The sequence below is a fragment of the Carya illinoinensis genome, chromosome 5, assembly GCF_018687715.1.
Source record: "Carya illinoinensis cultivar Pawnee chromosome 5, C.illinoinensisPawnee_v1, whole genome shotgun sequence".
NCBI classification, from domain to species: domain Eukaryota; kingdom Viridiplantae; phylum Streptophyta; class Magnoliopsida; order Fagales; family Juglandaceae; genus Carya; species Carya illinoinensis.
Window position 1 is genome coordinate 5,660,969 of NC_056756.1, and position 14,919 is coordinate 5,675,887.

A 14,919-nucleotide genomic window follows, 5' to 3' on the forward strand; every position below is an offset into this window, starting at 1 on the left:
GTGTCCAGTTATGGGTTTCGGTCCATGATTTGATCCGGGCCGAAATCCGCATTTTTAAAACCGGCCCAATCCAGGCCGATTATGGGTATTCCATCCGGGTACCAGATTTAAACCCCGGTACCCGGCTTTTACGTTAAAAACAAAAATTCTCTCATTTCAGACTTCTTAACTCCTCCTCTCTCTCTCTCTTTCATCCGAGCTCGACGAATGGAACCCTAGTTTTGCTGCCGTTTATTCTCTCGCCGCCGCCACTAGAATCTAAGATCGGTAGTCTCTCTTCTCTCTCTCTCTCTCTCTCTCTCTCTCTCTCTCTCTCTCTCTCTCTCTCTCTCTCTCTCTCTCTCTCTCTCTCTCTCTCTCTCTCTCTCTCTCTCTCTCTCTCTCTCTCTCTCTCTCTCTCTCGATCAACCGACCTAACAAAGAATGTAGATCTACTATTTTTTGTTAAACATTGGGTGTTTTTTTTTCTCAAGTTTTTTAGATCTTCTATTTACGTTAGATCTGCATGTATCCTTTTTTTTATAGGTTTTTTAGGGTCGAATCTGTGCTAGTCATTTCGGTTCAAGTTCGATCTGCAGTAGTTTTTTTAGGATTTTTTTTCCTTTTGAGTATTTTGTTGATTTGGGTCTGCTTTGTTTTCATTTCTTCGTGTTTTATGCCCAAATCTAGGGTTCCTTCGTTTTTGTTGATTTGGGTCTGCTTTGATTATGTTGTTGTGACAAAGTTTTACATATCGTATACAGGTTTGTGGTTGCCTGTCTTGAAAATCTCAATGAAGCTCGTGCTCTCACTGTCATAGTGTTTGAATGAGTGAAGCTTCTGGTTGAAGGTGTGTGTGAGTGCGGCTCATTTGATTGCTATTCATGTACAATCTACTCTCTGTTACTCCACCATCGAATCTTTTGGGATTATAAATAATTAAGCTTTCACGGGTTATAAATAATTAGCCAGAGCCAAACAATAAAGAAAGCTCTTTGATCAGTAGTAGTTTTTTTTTTACCTAAAGCTTCAGATCTGATCATATTTGGTTTAGATGAAATCAACACATGAACTAACCGATTTGAAGATGTTGGTTTTGTTGGGTTTAAGAGGATATTTGGATATGCCGAGTGGATTTTATCGAAACAGTCTGTATTTGGATATGTCAATCATGATAACTCTGAATCCTTTTAGGAATGGAACTCCAGAGTTATGAAAGATATTTCGCATAACTATGTTGTTGATTTTGATTTTATATAGGAAATATCTTATATAGGAAGAAATCTGTTTGTTGATTTTGATTTTTTTTTCTTTTTGTGCATTGGGTATTAGAGTATATCTTATATAAATCATGTATATATCTGTTGAACATGTCAATTATGGTGACATAAAGTGTTCAATAATGCTCATGATATGGGATATTCAAGTCCCCCTTTTTTGCTTCTGCAAAAGCTAGACGTTGTTTGTGTTTTGACATGAGAGAGAGAGAGAGAGAGAGAGAGGCCACACATACTATATCTGAGGGAGAGAGGAAGACAGCAGATGCTTTTTAACCTCTTCTTTAAGCACTAGTATGGCATAAATTTGGCTTAATTGATATTTTCCTTCCAGGATGTCCATGAAACAGCTGCAGGAGCTCTGTGGAACCTTGCTTTCAATCCTGGTAATGCACTCCATATAGTGGAAGAAGGGGGAGTTCCTACCTTAGTTCATCTTTGTTCTTCATCAGTATCAAAAATGGCACGCTTCATGGCTGCATTAGCATTGGCCTACATGTTTGATAATATGGAAATTAAATCACTGATTTTGTATTTCATATATTGAAATTTAGTTGTAATGTAATGTATAAATAACAAATAATATAATATGCAATGGATTGTATTGTAATGCATGCATACTTTGCATAGAAGAATATTGGAATTTTTTTTTGGTTTTACATGCAATTTTATTAGAGGCAAATTAAGTAGAACTCTGATATAGTAGTTGATATTTTTCATCCTCTAAAGACAATCAAATTTATTCTTTTGTTTTTTATAAAAAAATCAGAGCCACATGTGAAAATATTGGATATACACTTAAGTTTTTATATATGGGCTTAAAAAAAAAACCCGGGTTTAATCCGGAACCCGGAATCCGGGTTTTGAAAAATCCGGATTTATCCGGGTTCCGGCCCATTTCTGACCCGGGCTAACCGGTCCGGGTTCCGGCCCGGATTTAAAATCCGGGTTTCGGTTTGGGTCTATCCGGATTCCCAGGTTGGAACCCGGATGAACACCCCTATTTCTAACCAATCATATTAGATGGGTACACGTATTGGTATACAGAATCGTTTACAACTAGATTTTTCCTTATATCATTCTTACACCACACGTTACACTTGATTTATTATTTATTTTTGTTTTATTCTTGTTAAATTAAATAAAATTGTTTACTCATTATTCGTACATCATATATTTGATAAGAAACAAAATATGTGATGTGTAGTATAAAAATGATAAATTGAATTTTCCTAAGTCAAAAGGGGAGGAAAGGATAAGATGATGGTTTGGTTCTCTCCCCTCGACCAACCACCTTAGTTTTTGTTTCATATTCCTAATTGAGAATGAGAACTAGTTGGACGTGCACACCACTAAACTTTTTCATTAAGTTTTGCTAAATCTATGCAATTGTCCTATAATTAAAACCATAAAGTGTAAAATGGGTGGGACGTGTACTCTTTCTTATTTATTTATTTATTTCTATACCAAGGCTATATTAAGATTTAGTGATTTACTTTATTTTATAAAAATAATAATTTCTTAATAAATAATAATAATAAATGAATCTTAATGATTAGAGAATCTTAAGGCGTACCCCATTTATGTTTGAAGCTCCGCGATTATATGCTTATTTTCGGGGAAGCATGGAATATTGTATAAGTCCAAGTTACAGTTATTATAGATGGTTTGATTATGAAATAATGCTACATGGTCAAAATTTACACATTAAATAATTCTTGACGTGGTATTACTGTATGATGACATGTAATTTATTTTTAAAAAAATTATAAATATGAACACAAAATAAGAAAATAAACTTAAAATTTTAATATTCATTTTTTGTGTTTTTTAACCTGTTTTAATTTGAATATATATATTTTGTATTTTTGTACTTTTAATAAATGAGTAATAAACTCCAGATAAAGCAACACTCTTGATTATATTAATTTATATATATATGGGTTTTTATTATTGCATTCTCGTATTATGTAAAGTTTGTTTGAGCAGTGAAAAGTCTAAAAAGTATTTTAAAATGGTTTGAAGTACTCAAATAACAAAATTTACCTATTTGGTAATTTTATATTAAAGTACTTTTAAATTTAAAAAAAAAAAAAAGAAGTAAAAAAACACATTTCAACAAAGTGATGATTTTTGTAAGAAGCACTTTATAAAAAGTAAGTCATAATTTACCGTGCCATATATATTACAAAATGATTATCATTATTTTAACACAATGACAACTCTCTCTCTCTCTGAAAACCTTCACGCTAGGAGTAGGGGACACTGTAACCCATTGATTTGCTAAAGCCTTCAACTTTCAGATGGCGTTGAAGCCTTCAATTTTTTTATTTTTTTTATAACACAAAATCAGTAGGCACTACAAACAACAACAGATCCCGGAAACCCACCTTCGACTTCTTCAGCCCCCGCACCTTGTCCATCTTCATGTACGACTTCTTTTTAGTCTTCTTCAGCCATCGCGCCTTTGACTTTATCAACTTCACTAGGTTCTTGAGCTAGTTCGTCATCATTCTTTGGAGATTTCTCATACGAAAAATCTCGATTTGCTCTCTATCAAATTTGAATAGAGCCAAAATAGAGTTATCAGAACTCAGGGGGGCCAAATTTTTAAACTCTACTGAATTACCAAAACTTTTTCTCAAGGTTTGGGACTGACGTGGCTTCTCTTCCTCGGCGGTGCATCTTCATTGGTACTCTTCGGTTAGATGCCTTATCTTTTCTTTCCTAAAATCCAAGAAGTTTGGAATCAACTGCTCAAAAAGATTGTATTGGATAAATGTCTAGATTTATTGGATTAGCTACCTACTTAAATATTGGATTTTATCATGACCAAAAAAAGTGAAGAAATGTATGAATAAATTTCTGTTAATATATGTTCCAATTGATTCTAACGTATTTTCCATCATATTAAAACTCTACGTCTCTGTTCTATTTATACAACACCCATGACTGAGTTCGGTAGAGTGTGTAAAACAAAAATAAAACTAAAAACCTTATCTTTCATTGGTGGTTTTGCAAATTTTGTGGAGTCTGCATGCATTTGATAGTATTGTCATTTGTGCAAAGTGAGTTATAATCATCTATTCACAATCGACTGTAATTTAGATATGTTGTGATTTATATTATTTTCTTATTATTTGTTATTTTTGTTTGGAGCTGCTTACCTAGTTGCCATTGTAGTCTTTGCTCCCCCTTTTTTTTTCTTTTTTCTTTTTTGTTGGCCATGCAAGGGATTGAGGTCCTTCATTGAGCACCGCATTTCAAGTCCTATAATTGCTTGACTTTTTATAGTATCTTCATAACTGATGTGGCTTTGAACATAGCTCTTGTTCTAATATATGGTTACAAGAGGATATTTCCTTCACTCATTGAGTTCTTAGAGATCACGGGTCTTACTTAAAATATTATGGAGGGTCCATAAATTCTAACTACAATTTGTGGATTAAATGGTTCAAATTTTATTTTCTTAAAAATTGTCATGTGATATGTTGAGCCTTTCTTTATCATAAGCAAATTAAAATTGTTATGACATTTATGATTATTCATAATTTTATTAGAACTCATGCATTAAAGGATATTGAGTTCAAGTCATACGATGATGAAGAGGATTATCTACCTCTTGGAAGCATAGAGGACGAACAAGCAGAATATTACTCAAGCATGCAACAATTAGATATATCTAGTGAAAATATTATTAATATTGAACGTGATCATATTGCTCTTTTACTTATGCATTGTTTAAGATATTTTCTTTCCATTATAATTACTGAAAAATTTATTAGACAATTTTCGTTGTTATTTTATTATAATATTTTATTTCTATTAAGAATATACCATTTTATATCATTTATACCTCAAAAAGTATTTTTTAAATTCATTCCAAACAAATCTAATATATTTGAAAACGTTTTAGACATATAAATCCCAAACACAGTAAATATTTTTTTGATAATAGAACTTATTACGTTAAGTTTTAAACTATAAAACTTGAACTAAAAATAATATTTTCTATCACAACTCTAAACGTGCACGTAATAAAATGATGTTCCAGAATTTCCTCCGGCTCCCTCTCGAGTCTTGATTTAAAACGACATTTCTTTAACGTATTTGTCCCGTCGGTTTTATTACCCAAAGGAGCCAATTTATATATTTGTCACGTTTCCCTCTACCTTTATGAATTTGCATTCTTTAGTTCAATAGTATTTATATATTAATTTTTTTTTATTTTTTATCTGTTAGTATCCGGTCAGCTTGTGCATATTTTGACTAATCTCACGGGATTTTAAAATTAACGGCTAAATAAACCTACAGTGACCATGAGGCCACTCGAACTGATGACTATTGAAGACAAATCCAATTCCTGGCCAACTGAATTATCTCTCAGGGTTACTTAGATTTGCATAATTAAGATGGATAAAATTTATGTATTTTTTTTTAAATATAAGGATTTATTATTAAAAAATGATTTTACAAAAAAAATGTCAATGACTTGCATATTATATAACTGTATAATATAACTAACTGTATAACTGAGATTCATATAAAATAAATAAATTTTTAATAATATACTTTATTCTTTTTTAAAAAGATTATGCGATTATTACGTACTTTACGACTATATATAGTATCATTCGATTTGATTTATAATTTGATATATCATATTAAGGCATATTAATTTATTAATTTATTTTTATAAAACTTTTTTAACTGTTAAAGCGTTTATTAAAATTTTAAGAATATTTTAGAACCTTTATTTTTAAATAGAAGAGCCATTTTAATTTTCAAATACTGTTAGGTAGTGTTGCCTAGATGACTAACATAAGAGGATGATGAATTGAGTTGTATTTAAAAAAATAATAATTACAAATCAAATATATACAATATAAAATATAAACAAAATACGAAACAGTAATAAATATAAAGAGTAAGGATAAGAGAGAAGCAAACTTAGTATGTTAACGAGGTTCGGCCCCACTGCCTACGTCCTCGCCTCAAGCTACCCTTTGAGGATCCTCAAATTCACTATTCAACCTCCTTCAGGTAGAAATAGAAACCTATTACACCTTTGAACAACACCGCTACAAAGGATCTGTGTAGAACACCCTCTATACTAGCAATCACCTTACACGTGGTGATTCAACTATTCTCTATGTAGAACACTTTCTACACGCACAAAGGTTATACACACCCTTTTACTGATATAAGAGTTGATAGTGGGTAGGTTATGTAACAGCCCGCTAGAAATTCAATTGTGAAATTTCTATTAACTTTAGGAACTTCGTAAAAACTCCATAAGTTTTCACAAATCCATTAATCGTATAGGTTTTTGTCTAACTACATAGTTAGTGTTATTATTTACTATAGTATCATAAGTGTGTTTTTTATTATTGGAGATAGTTAGAAGTGTCAAAATGTATTATGGTTTGTGCCATTAGACTCGGAGGGTTATTTAAAGTCTTATGGCGCAATAACATTTTTTCATATTTTCGGACAAAACGTCTGTTCAAAACTGTAGATATTATTGGATAAAAAAAAATATCTTGAGGTAATTTTCATGAATATTATTGGGTAAAAATATTTTGAGTTGATTTTTATAAATATTATTAGATAAAAATATCTTAAGTTGATTTTTTTGTAGATACTATTGGATAGAATATTATGAGATAATCTTTTATAGATATTTTGGGTAGGAGAAAATTACACTCAACTCTCAACTCCAGCCTCATCTCTTCCATATCTCATCCATAAGTATCTCCAGCCACCTCTCCCCACGAAATTATCTTCATTTATACTTTCCATTGAAAAAATATCAAACACTCTATCTCGGACACTTTTTAGGAGGTCTTTTGTACACCCATTTCGAAGCTTTTGTAAGTGTTTTATCATAAAATCTCCTTCATATAAGTTGTTCCTTTTTTAGTCTAGTTTACATGGATATCTTATTTGCCCCATTTGAAGATTATTTGGTCAGTCAAATATTGTGTAAACTATAAAAAGGTCATTCTGAGAGATAAATTGGAGAATATGTTATAGTTTGGAGTTTTTGACCAAGCTAATGGATAGATATTGGTCCGAAATTTTTATGGAGTATTGTTAACATGTATATGTGACTATTGGTTGAGGATGTTTGCATGATTAAAGGTTTTGATGAAAGCTTTTCTTAGATTTAGAAACTTAGAAACTGGAAGAAGAAAAACAGTTTCTGTTTTGAGAAAGTTTAATTCTTTGGTGGTCTAAACTTATTCTAATGACTTTAATAATTTTATTAGAGGATCCTAACTATCTTATATACATGTTATATTATTATTTTGAAGATATTTGATGTTAGTTTCAAAGATATGAAATTTTATGCAAAGAGATATTCAAATAAGCCAAAGTGTGGATATTCTTGGCTAAATTTATGTTTTGGTTAATTTCTAACCATGTGATCTTGAATTATTTGCTTATATATGTTTTAGGATATCTTTTTAAACCATGTGATGGTTTGGTTTGAAGATCATATATTTATAAGTCATAGATCAAGAGATTTATCAAAACTAGTTGAAGAAAAAGTTTCTGTTTTTGGACTAAGTGTAAAACCAAAAACTCCAAATGTTATTTTGTGATTTTGGTGACTTTAGTTTGATGATTTAAAGCATGGTTAATGTTAGGATGATATTATGAATATGTTAGAAGTAAGATTTGATTTTTTGAAATTCTTGGAGATGTTTTGATTTAAGGTCAAAATTTGTGATTCAAGTGCTTGGATTTTTTTTACAAAAAAGTTTGGTGTTAATTATTAGCTTTTTCTAAATGGATGTTTTAAGTATGGTTTTGAACTTAAGATTGGAAGATGTTTGTTGCAAAATTTTGGTTTAAGCATGAGTTTTGAAGTTGGAAGGAATTGCAACAAAAATAAAGGGAAATGGCCTATGGATGTTTCGGCCATAGTGTGTTCTTCATAGTTGTGTTTTGTTTTAAATTTTTCTGAGTTGATATTTAAGTTTAGGACAAAATTTACATGAGGAATGTAAATTTTGAAAAATTTTGGAGTTAGTATGCAAAATCCTTAAGTTATGGGTAAAACGGTCATTTTCCCACATGTATAGAGTAAAATGAAAATTTTACTCTTTAAGTTAGTATTTTCCATATTTCAAATTATTAGTGATTTAGTTCTAACTTTTAGAATCACTAACTACAGTTCCTCATGATCGCACTTGAAGTGTTATAAGAAACGCGGAGATCGAGATAAGTTAACTTTTAACTTACTAGCAGTCTACTGTGTGTATGTGCTAAGTAAATGAACTACAATGTATGTATGTGTATTATCATATATGTCATGCCATGTCAAGTTATCACGTAATTGTCTATTATACAGAATTTATTCTGTAATCAATTTTTTATCTGTTACATAATATATTCTGTCATGTATTACTGTACCTTACAAGTACGTCATGCTAAATATGCCATCTATTACATGTATGTCAAGTCATGTAATATTCACTGTTGCAAGTATGTCATGTTAAATATGTTGTCTATTATATATTATGCCATGTTACGAAATGTTTCTATCTCAAGTTGGTCATGTATTTCAAGTTATGTTCAAGTCACGTTATGTTACGTCAGAGTTTCAGTCATTTCGTATTCCAGTCACGTTTCATCTTGATTACTTATGTATGGGGTCACAGCAATTGTGGCGCATACACTATGTGAGGCACAGCAATTGTGACACGTAGAATACATGGGGCCATAACAACTGTGGAGTATGTATTTAAGCAGTTAAAGAATAAGTTTCCGTATAATACATGGGGCCACAACAATTGTGGAATATGTATTTACACGTAGAATACATGGGGCCACAACAACTGTGGAGAATGTATTTTTCATGTTAAGTCAAGTTTGTGTAGAATACATGGGACCACAACAACTGTGGAGTATGTATTTACACGTAGAATACATGGGGCCACAACAACTCTGGAGTATGTATTTTTCATGTTAATTCAAGTTTCAAAGCAAGTTCATACTAAGTCAAGTTTCAGATCAAGTTCATATCAAGTTAAGTTCAGTTCATGTTTCAATTTAAGTTATGTCAATTATGCTATGTTGTACGCCAAGTTATGCTTTAATTACTTATGAATTTGATTATGCATTTATGTTTTTACTGTCATCCATGCATTATTAGCTTGTGTGGAAGTTTTTTGTTAACTTATTGAGATTTGTAATCAAATCTCACTTTGGTAGTCCCAACTACCATTCCCCCCGAATGGTAGATTTCCCCCCGAATGGTAGATTTTGTTACAGGATCTGAAGGAGAATCAGGAGCTGATCAACTAGACACAGTTGACTAAGCGACAGTGCGACATAAATGTTAATATAGTAATTAACGTAAATTACTACTTGTACGATTGAGTTACATCTCTAGTACTTTTTGGATCATAATCATTTTGGACTAGTGTTGTGATCTTAGTTATTCAATGGATTTTTATGTATGAAGTATGTTTTAAGTATTTGGGATATTTTCAATTTGGTGCATAGTATTGCTAAAGAAAAAATTTATCCGCTGCGAATATTGCATATTGTTAGATGCATGATAGGAATATTACATCTTATATGTCATAAACGGGGGCAGGTAACCTTGTGTTGCATGTCTCGACGCTTCAAATGTCCGTCCGATCCTAAACAGAATTTGAGGGCGTCACAGGTTATCACAAAACACTCCTCAATGAGTGAAATAAGAACAATACAGCGCAAACTATATCTCTCAAAATGAACAAGATTAAGGCTCAATACTTAGAGAAAAGAGGATGAAAGTTTTGAATGAATGTTGTATGCTCTTGGTGTTGTGAATGTGAAGCCCTCAAATGATCTATTTATAGACATATGAGATTTCATATTCAAATTTAAAAAGATTCACATGTCAAAGACAACATTATTTACTTTTTTAAAAAATTCAAATAAAAGGTTCTTCTTTTTCAATTGTCAAAGACAACATCATTCATTTTTTAAAAATTTCAAACATAATCTTTTACTTTTGACATATGACAAAAGGAGCACACTTTACTTTTTAAAAAATTCAAACCTAATCTTTTACTTTTTGCATATGACAAAAGGAGCACACTTTACTTTTCAAATATTTCAAATAAAATCATCTACATTTTGCATAAGTCAAAAAAAGCATCAATCACTTTTGAAAATATTCAAATTTAATTTTCAAAATATTCACGCACGTGTGGAAAATGTATTTTAATACTTTATGATAAAATATTAATTTCGAGCCTTAATCTTAATTTTGAATTTTTAAGAAATTTACAACATTATTCTATAACTTTAATATGAACTTGTTCCCTTCTTGTTCATGCTTATTTTCTTAATGTGCTTGACTCTATTATATAGACAACTTGAATTTGAGATTTTTTTATTTTTTAAATTTATTTATTATCATCAAAATCTACATATAGATATATAATTATATAAAATTTAAAACTTTGAATTCAACGTGTGGATTAGCTCTTGACCTGGTACATGGACGTAGATAAAAGTAAAGCCATTAATATTTTGTATTTAATATTTTGTTAGCTTTCACTTTAAATAAATTAATACGTCTATAGTTAAATAAGTAATTACTGAAAGTTTTCAGATCGAGATGACAAAATTTAACATTCTCAAAAGGTAATAAAAGACATATATTTAAAGAATTAGAAAATTCACAACAATACGTTATATATTCTCATCTTTAGATGGATTTGAGTGTTAAGAAGAGTTATAAATAATAGTAAAAAATATATAAAAAATAATTACAAAATAATGAATAGTAATAAAAAGTAAGTAAAAAGTAATTAATAATAAAAATATGTAAAAAATAATAATAAAATAATAAATAATAGTGAGAAGTGTTAAGTGCCTGAGATACTTTTAGTACACAAACGCAATCTTAGACATTAAAAATAAATAGAATAATATGGTAATGAAAAATAATATTTATAATTGCGAATATATAAGTATTGTATAATTATAATGGTAGTGAGAGAATCTCTATCTTCTCTCTAGGTTAGAGAAAGTGAAAACCGTCCGAGGGAGGTGGAGCTTCGGCTCCTCCCTCCCTCCCCCAACCCTTTTCTTTTTCTGTTTTTCATTGCTTTTCTTTTAAAAATGAGATCTATGTCCGGAGGCCTCCACCAGAAGCTGTGTCCCGAGAACTTTACTTTATTTTTATACCCATCTGGGCGGAGAGGCTTTTCATTTTGTGGGTGGAGGTTCTCGGTTTCGTTTTGGGCGAGTTTCCTAACTGTTTTGGTATAATCTTCTGTGGGGATTTCTCAGAGGGTTACGGTGTGAGTTAATTCGGGTGACTTGCTCTTGGAGATGATGTTTTTGCATGTTGGTTTGGGGTGCTTCCCCCGGAGTAAAGAATCTCTGTTTTATCCATGGAAAACAGATGGTTGTTTTCGAGTTGTAAGCCGAGCTACATGGAGGTTTTAAAGGAGTTTTGGGGTGGAGTCCAGGTGCAACTCATGGTGGTCACTCCTTTGGTTGGTGGCGGAAACCGGGTGTCGCAGTTTTTAGATGGTTTATTAGTTCTTCTTTATTTTCATTTTGGTTGTTTAGATCTGGCTAGATCTGGTTTTTTTGGTTGGGTGTCTAGAATAAGCCTATGTTTCGTCTCTGTTTTGGTTTTGGTTTTCATCTCTGCTTCCGTTTAGACTAGCCGAAGTGGAGTATGGATGGTTTTGGTGGTTATGGGCTGGCGACGGTGACAGGGATGAAGCCATTGTGCAGGAAGTGGCTCTGTTACGATTGGTTTGTTGTCAGAAACCATTGTGCAGGAATTGCGTGGTGCAGGCTACCTGTGCGTGATGGGTGCTGACAGAAATCTATGGGCAGAAAGGGATTGGGCGAAAGGCGAGTGGACATACGGCATAGTGCCTTATTAGTTTGTTTTTTCAGTGGCTATTATGTTGCTTTTATTTTAGATCTTAATAAATATTTTTTGAAATAGTCAAGTACATCTCCTCTTTTGAGGATGAGGGTTGTGAGTCCTTTTCTCTTTTGAGGATGAGGGTTGTGAGTCATCTCCTCTTATAGAGGGTGAAGGTTGGATAGTTCCTATTCTCTTTTAGAAGGTGAGGATAGTTTGTGTTGTTTTTCTCGCAGACGAGCTGAGATTGACACTTCTGTTTATCAAAGTCTCGTATCTCAGTATGGTGTCGTCATTGGAGAGTTTAGAAGTTTTTAAACATAATCCGGCGCAATGAAAATTATGTACGGAGGAGCGTACAATCGATGAGTAATTGGCTTGTAATCAGGGATTGTTACCCGTAATTATTGGTCACAGCTATAACTTCATTCATTCAGTAATGAATTGAAGTCTATTTAAAAAAAAAGTATTGTATAATTATTTTTTAAAAAATGAATAAATATGATATTTATATATAAAAAATTAAATTTTTAATAAGACATTTTATTTTTTCAAACAATTATACAGTATGTACATATTTTATAATATTATTTTATAATAATTTCTGACTATTAATTAAATTCCTCAATGACACTCGGAAGCCACAGAAAAGGAAGAAAAAAGAAGAAGAAAAAGACGCGATGCTTCGCTGTGAGCATTACAATTACACGTCCTTTCAGCTTACGTTAGCCACGTCACGGACGTTTCTTCTCGACGAGGACAAGTAAGGAATTCCAACCCCACTCGCCCCACGTAAACAAAACAAAAGTACTCGCTCCTTGTAACACACACTTTTCAATCAATGGGCGGAGCAGCCGAGATAACGTGGTAGACGAAGCACTTGAAATGGACTCAAACGTCGATCCTGAAATGCCACGAAAAACATATGGAGGTCGGAGCAGCGAGGAGGCAGGGAAGGCAGACACGGAATGTGGGCCATTTATTTAAACAAACTGAGGTGGCATGTGAGGTTCGGTGGGCCCATTTAGAACATCCTCTTTAAATTATCTAAAGTTAAAAATATTTTTGATAAATATAAAATAAATTTAATTTTTAATTATTTCATTCACATAAATTTTTACATTAAAATAAATATTTTTTATTATATAATAAAATAATATAAAATAAATTTAACTTTAACTATTTACATCAAATCTCTAAATTAAATTATCTATTTATTTATTATATGATAATGAATAATTAATAATTAAAAAAATATTTAATTTTTTAATTATTAATTTATTTAATTTTATCATATTTTACTATTCTATTTATAAGTAATTATATCTTAATTAAATTAATAATTTATGAATAATATAAAATAATAAAATAAACATTTATTCCTTAAATAGTAACAAGTAAATTTAATTTTACTTTTACATATACTATAATTCAAAACCGATAAATTTGAGTTTACATAATCTATTACAAGTAATTTTTCATCTCTAACGACTAAATGAGACTTTATTTTTATATTTAAATAATCACCCTTACTTCTTAAAAAATGCGCAGGCTGTGGTACAAGGCTATAAGCGCGAGAGGGAGCCACCAATGGCCCACCATTGGGTTAATTTGACAGGACAGGTGCGTGGTACTGTAGAGGCCATTCATCCAAGAAAAAAAAAAATGCTATTTTCCTCTTATAAAGTGTATTCAGTACATTTCGATTTTTCTTTTTAAAATTTATTACTAATAAATTTGTATATATTTTTATTATTATTGAATATTCAAATAAAAAAGAAAAGAAAAACAAAACGAAGTAGAGTCACTTTTGAAGGACCTAACATCACTCCTCATCCGGTATTGAAATGTAGAAAACGCGATATGAATGGAGCGTATGGCCTCTCACCTACCCACATTAGCAGCTTCCAGAGCCCGGAGTTTTCTAATTAAGAGCGTGACAACTCAATTATAAATTCGTAATTCGTCCTAAACTTTTCATAAAATATTTTTATTTTTTAAATTTAAACACATCACATTGAAGTATTAGTAAACACATTTTTTTTTAAGGATTTTATACAATCAGTGCGTTAGCACACTGTTTATATTAAGATTTATTATAATTTTATAAAATAAAAAAGTTAATTATTTTTTAATATAATGAATATGTAAAATAAAGCTCCTAGAATTATCTAAAAGTGAAATTGATGAAATTGGCATGAAGCTAGTAAGAAATACAGTAAAAGTGATAAGTTGAAGTAAAAAACATTATAGTCAAGTTATTAGCACACGCATCGAGGAATAACATTAATCTTTCAATGCAGCGTCTTCAAGGACATAACATTAATGCTTGACAGTTTCAATTGCTCCATAAAAATCTTTACCGATCAATCAAAATCCTTGACCTAAAAAGGTTGTTTGGAACTGACCTAATTTTAATAATGACCCAATTCTCATTCTTCAATCCGAAAACTATTACTTTATAGATTCAATAACCATCATTGGATTAAAGATAGTTTGGTACATGAATTTTCTCTGCCCAAAAATTAAGGAAATATTAAATTCATCAATATTCCTGTTTAATAAATGAATTTTATAAATAATATTATATATATTTTTATATATTTTTTACATATTTTATTAATATAATTAATTATATTAATAAAATATATAAAAATATACGTAAACATGATTGTAAATAAAATTTTTATAAATATTTTAAAACAGAAATTAAATAACTTGTTGGATTATTTAAAGGCCACCCGACAAAGGCATGGTCAAGAAAGG

At 30.9% G+C, this 14,919-nt stretch overlaps 1 long non-coding RNA gene across 1 annotated transcript; it reads left to right on the forward strand.

Annotated features, from left to right (window-relative positions):
- Positions 1 to 179: 179 nt before the first annotated feature.
- LOC122310596 lies at positions 180 to 1,711 on the forward strand. Its single transcript, XR_006242648.1, has 3 exons — positions 180 to 267; positions 744 to 829; positions 1,591 to 1,711. It is a non-coding gene; the product is annotated as an uncharacterized LOC122310596 (long non-coding RNA).
- Positions 1,712 to 14,919: the final 13,208 nt, after the last annotated feature.